The sequence below is a fragment of the Xenopus tropicalis genome, chromosome 7 (genome assembly GCF_000004195.4).
Source record: "Xenopus tropicalis strain Nigerian chromosome 7, UCB_Xtro_10.0, whole genome shotgun sequence".
Classification (NCBI taxonomy): domain Eukaryota; kingdom Metazoa; phylum Chordata; class Amphibia; order Anura; family Pipidae; genus Xenopus; species Xenopus tropicalis.
Genome location: NC_030683.2, coordinates 32,838,747 through 32,855,246, shown reverse-complemented (window position 1 = coordinate 32,855,246; position 16,500 = coordinate 32,838,747). Strand labels below are relative to the sequence as shown.

General features: G+C 40.8%; 2 long non-coding RNA genes across 3 annotated transcripts; both read left to right on the top strand.

Annotated features, from left to right (window-relative positions):
- Positions 1 to 1,042: 1,042 nt before the first annotated feature.
- On the top strand, positions 1,043 to 9,519 carry LOC116412414. Of its 2 annotated transcripts, none has more exons than XR_004223683.1 (3): positions 1,043 to 1,760; positions 3,770 to 3,936; positions 9,207 to 9,519. It is a non-coding gene; the product is annotated as an uncharacterized LOC116412414 (long non-coding RNA). The 2 variants fall into 2 exon arrangements; XR_004223682.1 differs by lacking the exon at positions 9,207 to 9,519 and adding an exon at positions 5,514 to 6,312.
- A 2,705-nt stretch (positions 9,520 to 12,224) lies between these two features.
- Positions 12,225 to 15,228, top strand: LOC116412252. Its single transcript, XR_004223617.1, has 2 exons — positions 12,225 to 12,504; positions 15,145 to 15,228. It is a non-coding gene; the product is annotated as an uncharacterized LOC116412252 (long non-coding RNA).
- Positions 15,229 to 16,500: the final 1,272 nt, after the last annotated feature.

Below are 16,500 nucleotides of genomic sequence, written 5' to 3'. Positions count from 1 at the left end.
GAGGAAAGGAAGTATTAGTACAGGGGATAGCCACTAGAGGAAAGGAAGTATTAGTACAGTGGATAGCCACTAGAGGAAAGGAAGTATTAGTACAGGGGATAGCCACGAGAGGAATGGAAGTATTAGTACAGAGGATAGCCAGTAGAGGAAAGGAAGTATTAGTACAGTGGATAGCCAGTAGAGGAAAGGAAGTATTAGTACAGGGGATAGCCACTAGAGGAAAGGAAGTATTAGTACAGGGGATAGCCACTAGAGGAAAGGAAGTATTAGTACAGTGGATAGCCACTAGAGGAAAGGAAGTATTAGTACAGAGGATAGCCACTAGAGGAAAGGAAGTATTAGTACAGGGGATAGCCACTAGAGGAAAGGAAGTATTAGTGCAGAGGATAGCCACTAGAGGAATGGAAGTATTAGTACAGGGGATAGCCACTAGAGGAAAGGAAGTATTAGTACAGAGGATAGCCACTAGAGGAATGGAAGTATTAGTACAGGGGATAGCCACTAGAGGAAAGGAAGTATTAGTACAGAGGATAGCCACTAGAGGAATGGAAGTATTAGTACAGGGGATAGCCACGAGAGGAATGGAAGTATTAGTACAGAGGATAGCCAGTAGAGGAAAGGAAGTATTAGTACAGTGGATAGCCAGTAGAGGAAAGGAAGTATTAGTACAGGGGATAGCCACTAGAGGAAAGGAAGTATTAGTACAGGGGATAGCCACTAGAGGAAAGGAAGTATTAGTACAGTGGATAGCCACTAGAGGAAAGGAAGTATTAGTACAGAGGATAGCCACTAGAGGAAAGGAAGTATTAGTACAGGGGATAGCCACTAGAGGAAAGGAAGTATTAGTACAGGGGATAGCCACTAGAGGAAAGGAAGTATTAGTACAGAGGATAGCCACTAGAGGAAAGGAAGTATTAGTACAGAGGATAGCCACTAGAGGAAAGGAAGTATTAGTACAGAGGATAGCCACTAGAGGAAAGGAAGTATTAGTACAGGGGATAGCCACTAGAGGAAAGGAAGTATTAGTACAGAGGATAGCCACTAGAGGAAAGGAAGTATTAGTACAGAGGATAGCCACTAGAGGAAAGGAAGTATTAGTACAGAGGATAGCCACTAGAATGAAGTAGTACTGAGGAGAGATTGGAAAGAGAGTAGCAGTGGTGAGAGTTACCACACAGTATATTAGCAGCCAATCAAAGGGAACAGACATGGAGGAGGAAGTTGTTAACTGTTGGGGAGGGAAAACTAGCCATAGCAGGAATAGGAGACTCAGCCTATGGCTGTGCCCATCCTAGAGGTACTTTTTTCTGGCACCTGAGTTTTTGATCCATGCTGTGTGTTTACTGGCAAGACAGTTGTTACCGAAAGGGTTTTAAAACTGTGCAAGCTGTAAGATTTTATACTGTTTTTGTTGTACAGATTTTATATGCTGGACCTGATCATTGCCATGGCACCGTATGCAGATGAACCCTCCATGACTAAGATCTATCACACTATTTTGCCATATCTTGAGGCTCTAAACAGACGGTGAACCTCAACAAGCAGTATTTGTATTTGGGCAGTTATAATAAAGCTTTATTGTGTATTTCACAGGATAAAAATCACAGTTTGCAGAAGAAAGCCTATAGAGTTTTGGAGGAAATATGTGCAGGGGAACAGCCACCATGCAAAGAATTTGTAAACAACAATCTGGAAGAATTACAGAAAACACTCCTGACTTCCCTGAAAAGCACTTCATCCTTTCATCCCCTGGTAAACGGGTCAGTAAACAAGGTGGCTGAGGTGGCAGGGGACTTCATCTCAGAGGGCATCATTCAGAGCTAGTTTCTCAGTCTAGCAGAGATTTCTCAGAAAGTTGCAGTTCAACTATAATTTAGGCCCCTCCTTAGGTCATAAAATCTCTCTACCTACAGAGTTTATCTTGATGCTTCAGTCATATTGCTTTCTGTGCACATTTCTTTCCTTTATGGGTACTATGTGCAGTTCCGCTATTACGTTTCTCACATCTGTGATTTACCCAGCCTCTTGGTGCATGGTATTGCCCAAAGCAGATAGAAAGATTCCTGGAAATAGAGAAGAGAATGTGCGGTTTATTATGTGTGTGTTATCCCCCAAGAGACTTACATCTCAGTGTGAACCTACAAGTTTCTTTTCTTTTTGTGCGTACCTTCAGCCTACGCACTGCGTCTAATGTTACGATGCTTTTTGTGGTTTTCTTTATTTTATTTTTTTTTTTTGTAATACATGTGAACTTGTGGTCAATCAATTGAAACAACATTTTGAGATGCGTAGTGGTGCTATTTCGGAGCAGGCCACTAGATGGCAGTAATCACTAAATACATATATGACTATGCACCTGGCCTCTCTGTGAAGCTGGTGTAACTTGCTGATATGTGCAGGGGTTAAAAGGTCTGTTTGCTGTCACCATATCTGTATGCACCTGAGGAAGGTTGGTTAAGCTGAAACAGGTTGTGCTTAAAGTTTTGCAATTAGTCACTAGGGGAAGGTGTAAGTTGCTCTTTCTGCTCTCTGGGTTATCCTTTTTGCATTACTTGGAATTGATCTAACTAGGCCGGCGTTGCTACTTCTCCAGTCAGTTAGCCACTGTGCATCCATTTGCCTGCTTATTCTGTGCTGGGAGAATGGGAATATATTTTCTCCATCCCCACACAGCTGAGTAGAGAATTGCAAACCTTATACAGAAATGGGATCCCTTATCCGGACACCCGTTATCCAGAAAGCTCCGAATTAAGGAATTAATATACTGTATTAATATAATTTGAAAAAAGTAAAGAGAACAAAATTTTTAACTCTGCATATTTCTTTAAATCTTTTTTACCTGTGGATAGATGGCACAGAATGCATGTCACCTGTTATTTACGTCCACTGACTGTGAGCCTATTTGCCTAGTTATTTATCTGTCTTTGTTGAGGGCTAATAAAAACTGCCAACTTAGTGTTTCCATACCTAATCAGCAGCTTATTTGCCTGTTTATGGGGCCTTCAGAAGGGCCTAGATAACTTACCGGAGTTACTGAATATCTGCTGGGCAATTTTGAAAATCCTATCGGACAAGGACTGGATCGCCACATTGATGTGGTCTTTGTCTAATATGTCTCCATAGGGACAGTATTTGGCCCAGCGCATGAGTGGGCAAATCAGGCAGAAATATGCTCATTTGGTGGCCTCACCAAGGAAGGTAACTCAACATGTGGCTAGCTTTACTGCAGTAAAGTGATGTATTCATGCCACAATTCTGTTAGGACTTCTTGAAAGCTGCAATAAAGTGTATTTCCTGCATGTGTTTTGGTTATCCCAACCCTCCCTTATCTGCCCATGGATCTAGGCTTGAGCTGGTAAAGTCCATGTTGCTTGAAGATTACCATCTATATGGTCTTGGAAAGAAGAAACTTAAGGTGGCCATACTCAGGCAGGTTTAAGCTGCCGAATCAAGTCCTTTAGACCGATTCAGCTTATCTGCTTGCGTATAGGGTTCCCCAACAGGCCTAACCGACCGATATCTGGGCCAAAAATGGCAAGGTGTCGGGCAGGTTTGATTTTGCCATTGGATTGGGGACCGCATGGTTTTATTGATGCGGCTCCTATACCATTCATTGTAATTTGATTATTTTGCCAAATATCACCCACCTTAGATGGGCATATTAGGAGAAAGATCTGCTTATTTGATGACCTCACCAAATGAGCAGATCTTAATGTATATGGGCTCCTTTAGTAGACTGTGCACTGAATGGTCCATAACTGGTTTTCAGTATGGAAGACATTTTGGCTGATTCTGATGAAGTAGAGGAAGAGGAAGAGAAACCAACCAAACAACAAAAGAAACGGGCCCGGCAGAAGAGCCAGGCTTGGCTTAAAGAAGGGGAGGAAGATGACCCAGTAAATTTCCTTGATCCCAAAGCTGCACAGCGTGTACTGGGTAAGTAATGAATACTGGTATGAAGGCCCTCAGACCATTTGAGTGTAGGCTCCCTTTGTGGCATTTGGTTTAGCTGCCCTATAACAGGGTTACATAGATTTGCATCATGGCTATAAGACTCAATCTTATAACTTTAGATGTAAGAGGGAAAATAATGGTTTGATCTCAAATTTTGACAAAGTGGCACTCAGGCTGGGACCCCGACATCTACTTCTTGGTTAAAGTGCCACAATTTGTGCCCCACTGCTATAATATGATCTATAGCTGTTTGATCATAGTGAAACAACTAAAGGCTCTATATTTATTAAGCTCTATATATCTGCAGTAATAGAGCTGATGCAGAACATAAATAGAGCTTAATTAGTGTTATTTTTCAGGTTAATTGGATCATTCTTCAGCTTCAGTATTACTTAAAATAATGGACTACACCTACGCCATAAACCACATTCTATCACTTTTTAAGGATTGGAGGCTGGGCTAATGTGCAAGCAGTATATGGCACTGCTGGCTGTCAATGCACTGGGGGGGGGGGGGTACTGCTGGCTACCAATGCACTAGGGGGGCACTGCTGGCTACCAGTCCACTGGGGGGGGGGCACTGGGTGCTACCAATGCACTAGGGGGGCACTGCTGGCTACCAATGCACGGGGGGTGGCACTGCTTGCTAGCAATGTATTAAGGGCACTGTTGGCTACCACGGCACTAGGGTGGCACTGCTGGCTACCAATGTATTTCGGGGCACTGCTGGCTACCAATGTATTAGGGGGCATTGCTGACTAATAATGTACTAGGGGGGCACTGCTGGCTACCAATGTATTATGGGACACTGCTGACTACCAATGTATTATGGGGCACTGCTGGCTACCAATGTATTATGGGGCACTGCTGGCTACCTAGGCACTAGGGGGGCAATACTGGCTATCAATGTATTAGGGGGCACACTGCTGGCTACCAATGTCCTAGGGGGGCACTGCTGGCTAAATTTACACGGGGGGTGGGCACTGCTGGCAAACAATGTCTCATGTCTGTGTGTCCTTTGTACTGATGGGAGGGGCCATTGGGGGAGTTTCTGAGGGGGCCCAGAAAATTTAGTGGTGAGGGGCCCCATGATTTCTGATGGCAGCCCTGCTGTCACATATGGAAACCTTTCATGGTTCCCTGCAAATTAGTGCAGTGTTTTGGCTGCAGCATTGTCCATGTCTTGCATCTTAGGGTCTTTGACCTCTCAAGCCTCTCATCAAAAACCAGACGAGCATATTTTGATGAAATAATCTCGTTCCCTATAATGACATGATCAGACTCACACTCCCCTCAGCTGCCCATCTATTTTTATCTGGAACATGCTGCTTCTAGAGAGACCTTGGACAGCAAAGCAAATATAATGAAATGGCGGCTTCTATGTGTTTGTGCAAAAAAAACTGTGCCCTTCAAAGGTTTGTGTGGCATCTGTGGTGTACGACATATGCACATTGGAACACAATGGAATTCTGTGCTTTTTCTCTGTAACCATCAATCAAAGGAAACATGTTTACCAAAGAGTAAGAAATGAACTTATATGTAATATTTCAATACCACAAGCTCTCGACAAAAGGCCATGATTCCCAGACCTGGATGTAATGGAGAAGAAGGGCACATAACCTCCTTTGCAACCACAGACTGGCACAGAAAAAATATATTTTGTAGCAGTTACCGTAAAAGAGATGCTATAAGAATACAGCAATTCAGTAAGTACCCCTTTTTCTTAATTAAACATTATGAATGCTGAAGGTTTGCTCTCATTATGTTCCATGGTGTGTGCTGAGAAGCCAAATAATGTACCCGCTTGTGTTATACTCACAGGGATGCATTGGGACAGTGAATGCAATAAAAGGAACAAGTAATATTTTTTCCTACATTCCAAGTTTCTCTGTGTTTCTTTGGGTATGGTGCTTTAAGGTCAATGTGCTCCATTATTACATTATACGTTATTGGTAAAATACATTTTTACATTTTTTTTTTTTTTTTTTTTTACACTTGGTTTGTACATGAGACATAAACGTGTGACATAATGAAGAATTCTCGCTTATTGAGAGCTTATAGCCAAAAAGTGAAATAATTCTAGAACCATAAAAAATGATGACCAACTGCAAATTATTTCAGAATATCATTGTCGACATCATACTAAAATTAAATTTTAAGACAAATTAGCCCTTTAAAGTTAATATTAAAACATAAATCCCAAATCTTAAAGACAATTTTGACCTGAATAAATCTAAAACTCAATAAAGACAAATTGAGCCAATGAAACACTTTACTCACAGTCGCACCATTGGTTGAATTAGCACATGTTTGTACATGTGAGCAGTAACGCCACGTCAAGGCTTCAACCCTGTTACCGGCATTCACTCACCTTTCCCTCCGGGTGTAACGCCTCAGAGGAGAGCCAATGGGAATAATTTGCCATTGGCTCCCCTCAACAGAAAACATGTCAAACGTGACAACGACAACACAAGAGGCATCAACTGCACGTGTCTATAAGTTCCACCCTTTGCTCATTTAACTTTAACCTTAACCGATTTAACTAAATTTGCAGGCTAAGGTAAAAAAAAACCCTGTCTGAAGCGGCTGGTAATTTGCCTCGGACAGGGAAAAAAACCCTTGGCCTGGAAAAACAACAGAATTACAGAACTATAAACATAACTATCAGGGTATGGGTTATATAGACATGATGTGCAGGAAGGCAAAGCAGGCTGGGATCTTAGTATCTGCTCGCCTTCTTGTTACACCCTTAGCTCACATTCTCTCACACATTCTCTCTTAGAAATAAATACTTACCTGGAACTTACCTGTCTTGATGTGCCAGATGAGTGACTGCCTCTCATAATTCCAGGCCTGATGTTACCCGGCAGTCTCATACTCTGGGAGATGGAATCCCAGGTGAAGGAGGAGCTGACGGTTGAAACAGGAGTTGCAGAGGATGATCCGGCCTTTGTGCAGCAGCTAGAGCTGGTCTTGAAGCCCACAGTAATGCCAACTGCCCTCTGATGTTCTTTCTGCTCAATTGAAATACCATGGTGTTATTATTGGCTGGCTTACACACATACCAATATACTCACTTCAGCCAGCTGGAACTTAAAAATGAAAAGCCCGGAACGATGTTTCTGTCCCTTGATGTAGCTTCATCTTCCTGGGCCCCGAGGAATGACAGGGGCGGCTCTCCATTATGTGGCTGGAATAATTTTGCTGGTGGCTGCATGAAAGGGAAAAAAGTATTATAGTCAATATGATACAAAATCCATTGTGAACAGTTGGCCATGTATTTTATAATATACAATAAAGCCTGCAATGGAAATATGCAAGTGCCATATTGCTTGTCTTTGCAGAGACATTTGTCTAATGTGTATAGGTTTTCTGTGGGCTGTCATGGCTGTGTGAGTATAGAGACTTGTGTGCTTAATGCTTAAATTCAAGTTTAACTCATTGCTTTCTGACCCACCTATTTCACTAGTCAGTGCTATTCACCCAGGGCTATAATCATTTTTAATTTTGTATTCCCTACCATTCCATGTACTTACTGTTTTGGGCTGAAAAGGTGGTTCTGCGCCTTTCTCTTCCAGCACCACCCAATCAATGGATTGATAGAATGGGTGGCGCCTGATGTTCCCTCGCAGTCCAAGGCGCCATTTCGGCTTCCTTTTAAGAAGCTAAAGGATCAAAGGACAATTGTTTTAATATCGCTAATGGATGAGAAATATATTTGTTGCAATACTTCTATAGCACTTTTGGGACCCACCTTGCCCAGAAGATTTTTTAGATCTTCATCCAGCCATTTAGGTATTTCGGGATCATGGTGTTTGGTGGCATGAATGAGCTCCTCATCGTCGCTGTGGTCAAAGGGCAGTTTGCCGGTGGCCATGTCGCAGATGGTGATGCCAAATGACCACCAGTCTACTGCTGCAGTGTAGGGGCTTCTATGTAGAATCTTAAAAAGAAAAATAAATCTCTTACCAAGTTGCAAAATGCCACCTTTTAAGTATGTTTACTGGCTTAATATTGGCAACGGAGTTCAGTGGGTTTAGTTGGCCAATGAGTGTAGGGAGTAATTCATGAGATCAGTTGGTTCCCTAGCTTGGGTCAGAACAGTCATATTTTCCAGGACCCAATAAATTCTGTAAGGGTATAACTACAACTGCAAATATGGGTGATGCCTGGCACAATCCAGTTGGCACTAAAGCTCTGTATAAGCCTGAGATAGTAATACAGTGTTTATCATGTAATTAAGAAACTGTTGCAGATAAGTTGGTTCTCTCCAGTGGCCCACTTGTACCAATACCTACAGTATATTGCATCTTGGTATTTTAATGCTCTTTTCAACAAGGGGCAAGTGTTGTGCCAACATCTTCTTAGTACCTTCCGAGCCTCCCTTTTGCATGCACGGTACAGTAATATGTAGAGAAAATGTAACTACTGTATGCAGAAGCCACAAGGGGGGGGGGGGCTTGGTGAATATCGGTAAGATGGCAACCTGGCACATATAGAGTGTGATCCCTGTAATTATTTCCAAACAGGAGCACTGGTCCAGGGAAAAAGAGTTATTAAACTTTGGAGTGCCTATACCCCCCTCCAGTATATTACTCTATCCTTGTCCTTAAATAATTATTTGTCTAACAGTTAAAACTTTACGTCTTTGTAAGACATCAGCTGTATTGTATATTCTGTTCTGTTGTCCTGGGCACATTCTCCTATACTTCTTGCTTTTACTAGGTTTCGGCTGTAATTATACTCTATTTGCATATCTCACCTCCGGGGCCATGTATCCCACAGTTCCAGCCCTGCCAATCGTGGTGTTGCCGCGGAAGATATTCTGCTTGGCCAGGCCGAAATCGGAGATTTTTGCATGCCCTCGATGGTCCAACAGAATATTCAGGGGTTTAATGTCTCTGTAATATAACGATAAAAGGAATTAGATAAAAAAAAGACAAGGGCTGCTGATTTGCAGCAATGTTACAGAGAGGAAAAATTGTATACTGACCGGTGGATAATCCCCTTGTTATGCAGGAACTGCAGGCCGCAGATCATCTCCGCCGAATGGAACCTTTTAAACAGGGAAATAATGGTTACCTCCATAAAGATTATCATGTAATATGAAATTTAAATATGATGCTCCCCAGTGTCAAAATGTACTTATTGTATTATTCCATCCTTTGTATAGGTACAATTTGTATAAATCTATTTCTTAGTGATATTGTACCTGTACCAATATAATACTTACCGTACTCTCTGTATATCTAGGCTGCCGTATTGATCCAGCTCATCCTCAAGGCTTCCCCCACTCAGGAATTCCATGACATAAAAGGCGTGCCGCTGGTTACACAGACAATTGCAAAGTGTCAAGAGAAGGAAGAAATGGCACAAGACTTACAACGTAGGGTGGTACTTATTTTTATGAATTACATAATGGTGCAAATAAATGTAAAGCCAAATAGAATGGAATCCTCATTTTTTCAGTAATAAATATCCTGAAAATGCTGCACACAAAGAATACAATATATATATATTTATATATTATATGAATATAAGTCATGCTGCATTTTGTTATTAATCTCAGCAGGCAGAATGCAGTGCTGGCTGTAAAAATCCTGCATAAACATGTATGGGGTGCACAAGGCAAGCAGACCTGAAATAATGTGTATAATGGCTTTAGGAAGATATTTGTTTTATAAACTGTGCTGTATATTTTGTTTGCTTGTTATGTGGAGTCATGTCATTTGTAATGGCTATAATATATATAATATGTAGGGCATTATGTTAGGGGATCAGATGTATGACTATAGCAGTTGGTAGTACCTGTGTTTGAAAAGCGGCATAGCCTTGGCAAAGGAACCGGCAGTCTCTGGCGATGTTAAGTACTTGGGCCTCAGTAAGAAGGCTGCTGTAATCAGTCTCTTTGGTCTTCTTGATGGATTTTACAGCCACATGTTTCTTTCTGCCTCCTAATGTAGCCAGTATAACCTGTGAAAGGCACAAAGAGAGTGAATATATGTAACTGTGTTATTAGAGCACAAAGATGGAAATTAATCATATTTTTTATTTACACCTGATTGAAAATAATCCCTAGATAATTCATTTATTTCACTTTCTACCACATTTTGGATTTATAGACAACAAAAAAGAGCTGTATCTAATGGGAAGTAATCACTCACTTTGCCGAATCCTCCTTTTCCCAGCTCAGAATAGAAATTGTAGCTGGAGATGCTGAGTGGGTTTGGCCTTGAAGGTTGATCTTGGGATCTCCCGGCTCCGGCTCCTCCTAGTGGGGAAAAGAGAGTTTATTTACAGTTTATGGAATAATAATAGTTAATTCAGCTTTACTGGACACAGTTCCATTTTAGTTGAATTCTATCTGTTCCCGTGTTTTGCTGCTCCCATGTACTGCATGGGCCCCTTAATCACGTGGGCCAATCATTTTTGCAATTTAGCCATTTTTAAGTGATTTCTCTTTACCTTCATCACTCTCCTCCCTTCTCCGTTTCTCCCTGCAGCACTCATCGGGTGGCTGCTCCTCAGGACTCCTCTCTCTCTTCTTTAACTTTTCTTCTTCCTCTTCTTTACTCTCTCCTCTTCTCTTCTTCTCCCGTGAGTGTCTGGGGCTCCTGTCGCTAAAATCTGGACGACTCCTCTTCATTTTTTCTGTAAGATCTTGAAGAACTCCCTGCTGCTTCTTCTTCTGTCACTGAAGTCTTCTGGCCAACTGTCACTTTCCAACGGTTGAGGTCTCTTGCCCTGTGGTCACATGGTCACATGGACACAGGCTATTAGATACCATTGCAGCACAGAGCCAGGGACATATCCCAACCTGGGCACAGGCTGTTAGATACCATTGCAGCCCAGAGACAAGTACATATCCCAACCTGGGCACAGGCTATAAGATGCCATTGCAGCTTAGAGTCCGGTCCCTATAAACCAGTGCTGTTTTTATTTACAGAGCACCCATGAGTGTAGCTAGTGACTCCCATACATTCCACATGCTGTTAGTTTATCAGCTTACTTATACTATATGTATATAGGTTTCAATCTGTTTGTCTAGTCTGTGATCCAAATCAGATTCTGTTTAATATATGAAAGTCTATTTGTGTTGCTTTATGTGTTCATGGGACACCATTTACTGTCATTTGTGTGTGAGGGAGCTGTATGAGCCCAACATGCAGGTTCTCTCTCTTCCCTACAGTGTAAGGTTCATATACAGTGAGAAAGGGATCCTCTCATAGCCCTAAGTTAATCAGGTTAATCAGCCCGGTGCCAGGGCACAACATTAAAGGAAGACGACCCTGCAACAGCTTTTTGTATGCAAATAAACCAAAGAGCATCTTCCATTTGAAATGTTCCGTTAACTTTCCTTGCCCAGGTCTGAGTTAACATTCCACTATTCTACAGGCACAGTTATGCGTAGCAGATTGCTGGGTTATATCTCTACATCGGATGCCCCCCACTTTATAGCAAGGGTTAATAATTATATCCAAGAAATGCATTTTCTTATTGCCCTATCTGATAACAAATGTGAAAGACGTATCACAATTTTGCAACTATGGTTTAATTATAAAGATTCCAATGCAGAGCAGGTATGGCATCTGTTATCCAGAATGAGCAGAACCTGGGGTTTTCTGGATAAGAATTTTTCTGCAATTAGGATCTCCTACAATTGCTTACTATAACAAATACACAAAATGCTGATATTGCTTGATATCCTTTATTGACATATTTATAGTACATTCTTTACCACATCTGATACAAACCGGTGTTCCTTGAAATGTAAGGACCAATGGTTGGGTGAGCAGGAAGACCGTCAGACACCTGGGCCTACAAGGAGTTTCCCAAGTAGCCTGCTGGGCCAGTCCAACCCTGATATTCAGTTACATCAAGAAAAGTCAGCACATTCCACAATCAAATAAAAACCTTAACTTAATTCCAAGGAGCATATAAGACAAGAAACAAGAAATCTAGAGATAGAGATACTAATTCCAAACACAGACACAAGCAATAAGCAACCAGTTGTCAATTATATTTGATCAGACTGGTCCAAGTATCTTTTAGAAATTGGGTATGTTAAACCAGTGCTTCATCATCACTGTGACAGATACCCCGTAGGTGGGGCTGAAATACGTTGGGTATCCTTCCTTTTGCCTTTTTTTGGTATGTTACATAAAACAAGCGTTTTTTCATATAATGGAGTGCTCTATTCCTTTTACTTTTTTCTTATTTGTTACTCGTTGTCACTGTGGCAATGCCAGAGGGTGCAGCCCCTGATGGCGGCCCTGTTTACTGTAACAGAGCCTAGTGAATGAGAGAGTTAATATCTGTGTTCTGCACTCACTGAATTCACTGCTTCTCGGCAGGCAAAAGAGAGCATGAGGATTTCTTATCTACTCTAAGGTAGAGCCTTGCCAGGGCACCTCACAGAGGAAGCAGCCTCCCACATTTATGTCATCAGTGCACACAGTTGTAAAGCGATCCTTCTGGGTACAGCAGCACACTAAAGCGTCTGTACGACTCCGACACTCGCACATCTCTCCCTTCTGCTAGACAAGAAAAAGTGAGTCCCAACTACTTCAACCTCATTTTGTTTTCTCTGTCATTCTAGGACTCCGATTGTTGCTTTCTTTTGTAAATTTAGGCTCTGAAATATAACATATCCTCCATATATGATGGATAGATAGATAGAAAGATAAATAGATAGATTTGTCAATAGTATAATGCCTAATTAAAACTTGCAGGTGATGTAGGTGCTTGTAAGTCTATGATAATACTGTAAAAAGGAGTGTTGGATTTTTATGTTCTTAAAATATAATTCTGGTGTAAGATTCTTTGAGATTTTAAATCATTCCAACACAAATCATTATTCATCTTTTATACATTGACATATGTTATGTATTGAGCGAAAAATCATGATATATCACTGTGTTATTGCAACATACGTGATCATTCTGTAATAAATTTGATATTGATATTGATGTAATTGAGCATTAAGAGACAAAGGCTCGTATATCTAATACATATTAATGATATAATACATTGTGCCCTGTTTCAGAGTAAGAAAGTGCTCTATGGTTTGTAAGCTGTAGGACGAGGCACTGCAGGCGCCAGTTAGTTCTGTGACCTTAGTGGCTCCTCTCAGAAACCTAAAGGCAGAGATCCAGTAAAGGGGGATTTGTTGGTAATGGTGAAATGATGTCTCATATAGATCTTGTACATGAATGATTTTAAAGTTACTAGGAAGTGTAATTGCAACTGAAAGCAGTAAATTCTCTGCTCTGCTGAATCTCATTGCAAAAAATAAGGGATAGAGGAACAACTCACAAATTACGTTATTTTTAAAGGAGAATTAAATCCACAACTAAAATGGGAAGTTTGAGAACAAACTTAATGTTGGTTTGAAAAACATGTGAAGTCACTGAGTGAAATCTGATTGGCTGTTGGTGTCTCCACCTACTTTTTCTAAACTTTAACCTTAGTCCCCTAGTCACCAACAGCGAAAAGTTTGGGGACCCTAACATAAATAGTGTGAGAAAAGCAGCATTTTAAATCGAAGAACAGTATGTTGGGGTTTTTTCAACCCAACATAATAATGAAAGGACATAGCAGAATGTTGCAATAATGTTAAAGAGAGTTGAAATAAAGCAAACAATAAATAAACTCTAACGATCGCTTCTTTGTGTCTCCATTCATTTCGTTCAGCGCAGATTTAGACAAAGGATAAAAGCAGTTAAGAAACAGTTGATTCCATTTGTTATTGTAATTCATAATCAAATTAATAAGTAGCGATTGGTATCCTAGGATTATGGCGTCGTAGCAACAAGTAAGTTTAAACAAGGCTCTGTATACTCAAATAATGCATCACTAATTCAATATGAGGGAAATATAAAGATAAAGGAGATAAAGGAAAACATGGAAGGAAGTACAAATATCAACATGGCCAGGACATTGACGGGGGGCCTGCTATGTGTCCTTACACGAATGTTTTAGAGCAAGTCCTCTGCAAGGGTTTCATGCAGGCATTTAGTACCCTTCAATATTAAGACTTCTATCTAATGTTCAGGTTCTGGGACCATTTATTTGCTTTACTCAGTAGTCCTAAAAGTAAAAGCTGGGAACTTTGGTTATTGTGTATTTACTGAGGTTGATCTCTGTACATAATAGTGATGCTTTGTTGGTGGAAAACAAACAGTTTGAGGAAATGCTTGCTCAGCTCTGATTGGTTCAATCTCGGCACCTAACTGGATAAACTATTTCTGATGCCGCTGTTTTCAGTAGGGAAAGCCTAAGTTTAGAATTGTTTTTATCTGCCTATCTTGTTATTAAGAAAGTTCTGAATAATGGAAAAGGCCATCACCGATAGAGTCCATTTTAAACATGTAATTACATTTTTTTAAATTATTTTCTCTTTCGTTTGTAATTATAGTACCTTGTACTTAATGGTAACTAAGCTGCATTAATCCATATTGGTGGCAAAACAATCCAATAGGTTTTTCATGTTTAAAAGGTTTTTAGAAGACTAGGGTATTGTAAGCCGAATTATAGAAAGATCCCTTATTTTGAAAACTCTTTATATTCAGCTGCTCATCTATATCAAGATGGCCGAAATCTTGAAGCAAAAATGTGTGAAACCCTCCAGTGGCAAGTAAGCAGAGTACTTCCTGGTAACTTAAATGGGACGTTCACTTTGTACTGGTATGGGACCTGTTATCCAGAATGGGTTTTCCGGATAAGGGATCTTTCTGTAATTTGGATCTCCATAACTTAAGTCTAATAAAAATCATTTAACTATTGAATAAACCCAATAGGATTGTTTTGCCTGCAATAAGGATTAATTATATCTTAATTTGGATCAAGTACCAGGTACCAGATACATTTTTAAAATTAGAATTATTTGCTTGTATTGGAGTCTACGGGAGATGGCCTTTCAGTAATTTGGAACTTTCCAGATAATGGGTTTCCGGATAAGGGGTGCCATACCTGTATTAACTTTTGTTATGTTATAGAAGGACCCTTTCTAAGCAACTTTTTAACCGGTCTTTTTTAATTGCTGACAAACCAATTGATTTTTACACTTAATTCCTATTGGGCATTTTACAGTGTTACTGGTCCCTAATTGCCTGTCGAAATGGATGGTGCCAATAAGCGCATATTAGCGTTGTCTTCAAGCTTTAATGCAAAACATTCGCTCTGATTTCAGATCTGGACAATGTTACCTGGATTTTGCACCTTCAAGGGAATTGCACGCACCCTGGGAATGGCAATCAATGATCGTCCAGACCTGAGAAGCTAACGGGGCAGATTCGCTCATCCCTACTCGTGGGAATTGGGAGAGAGATAGAACTGGAAGTATTAGTACAGGGGATAGCCACTAGAGGAAAGGAAGTATTAGTACAGGGGATAGCCACTAGAGGAAAGGAAGTATTAGTGCAGAGGATAGCCACTAGAGGAAAGGAAGTATTAGTACAGAGGATAGCCACTAGAGGAAAGGAAGTATTAGTACAGAGGATAGCCACTAGAGGAAAGGAAGTATTAGTACAGAGGATAGCCACTAGAGGAAAGGAAGTATTAGTACAGAGGATAGCCACTAGAGGAAAGGAAGTATTAGTGCAGAGGATAGCCACTAGAGGAATGGAAGTATTAGTACAGGGGATAGCCACTAGAGGAAAGGAAGTATTAGTACAGAGGATAGCCACTAGAGGAATGGAAGTATTAGTACAGGGGATAGCCACTAGAGGAATGGAAGTATTAGTACAGGGGATAGCCACTAGAGGAAAGGAAGTATTAGTACAGAGGATAGCCACTAGAGGAAAGGAAGTATTAGTACAGAGGATAGCCACTAGAGGAATGGAAGTATTAGTACAGGGGATAGCCACTAGAGGAATGGAAGTATTAGTACAGGGGATAGCCACTAGAGGAAAGGAAGTATTAGTACAGAGGATAGCCACTAGAGGAAAGGAAGTATTAGTACAGAGGATAGCCACTAGAGGAATGGAAGTATTAGTACAGGGGATAGCCACGAGAGGAATGGAAGTATTAGTACAGAGGATAGCCAGTAGAGGAAAGGAAGTATTAGTACAGTGGATAGCCAGTAGAGGAAAGGAAGTATTAGTACAGGGGATAGCCACTAGAGGAAAGGAAGTATTAGTACAGGGGATAGCCACTAGAGGAAAGGAAGTATTAGTACAGTGGATAGCCACTAGAGGAAAGGAAGTATTAGTACAGAGGATAGCCACTAGAGGAAAGGAAGTATTAGTACAGGGGATAGCCACTAGAGGAAAGGAAGTATTAGTACAGGGGATAGCCACTAGAGGAAAGGAAGTATTAGTACAGAGGATAGCCACTAGAGGAAAGGAAGTATTAGTACAGAGGATAGCCACTAGAGGAAAGGAAGTATTAGTACAGAGGATAGCCACTAGAGGAAAGGAAGTATTAGTACAGGGGATAGCCACTAGAGGAAAGGAAGTATTAGTACAGAGGATAGCCACTAGAGGAAAGGAAGTATTAGTACAGAGGATAGCCACTAGAGGAAAGGAAGTATTAGTACAGAGGATAG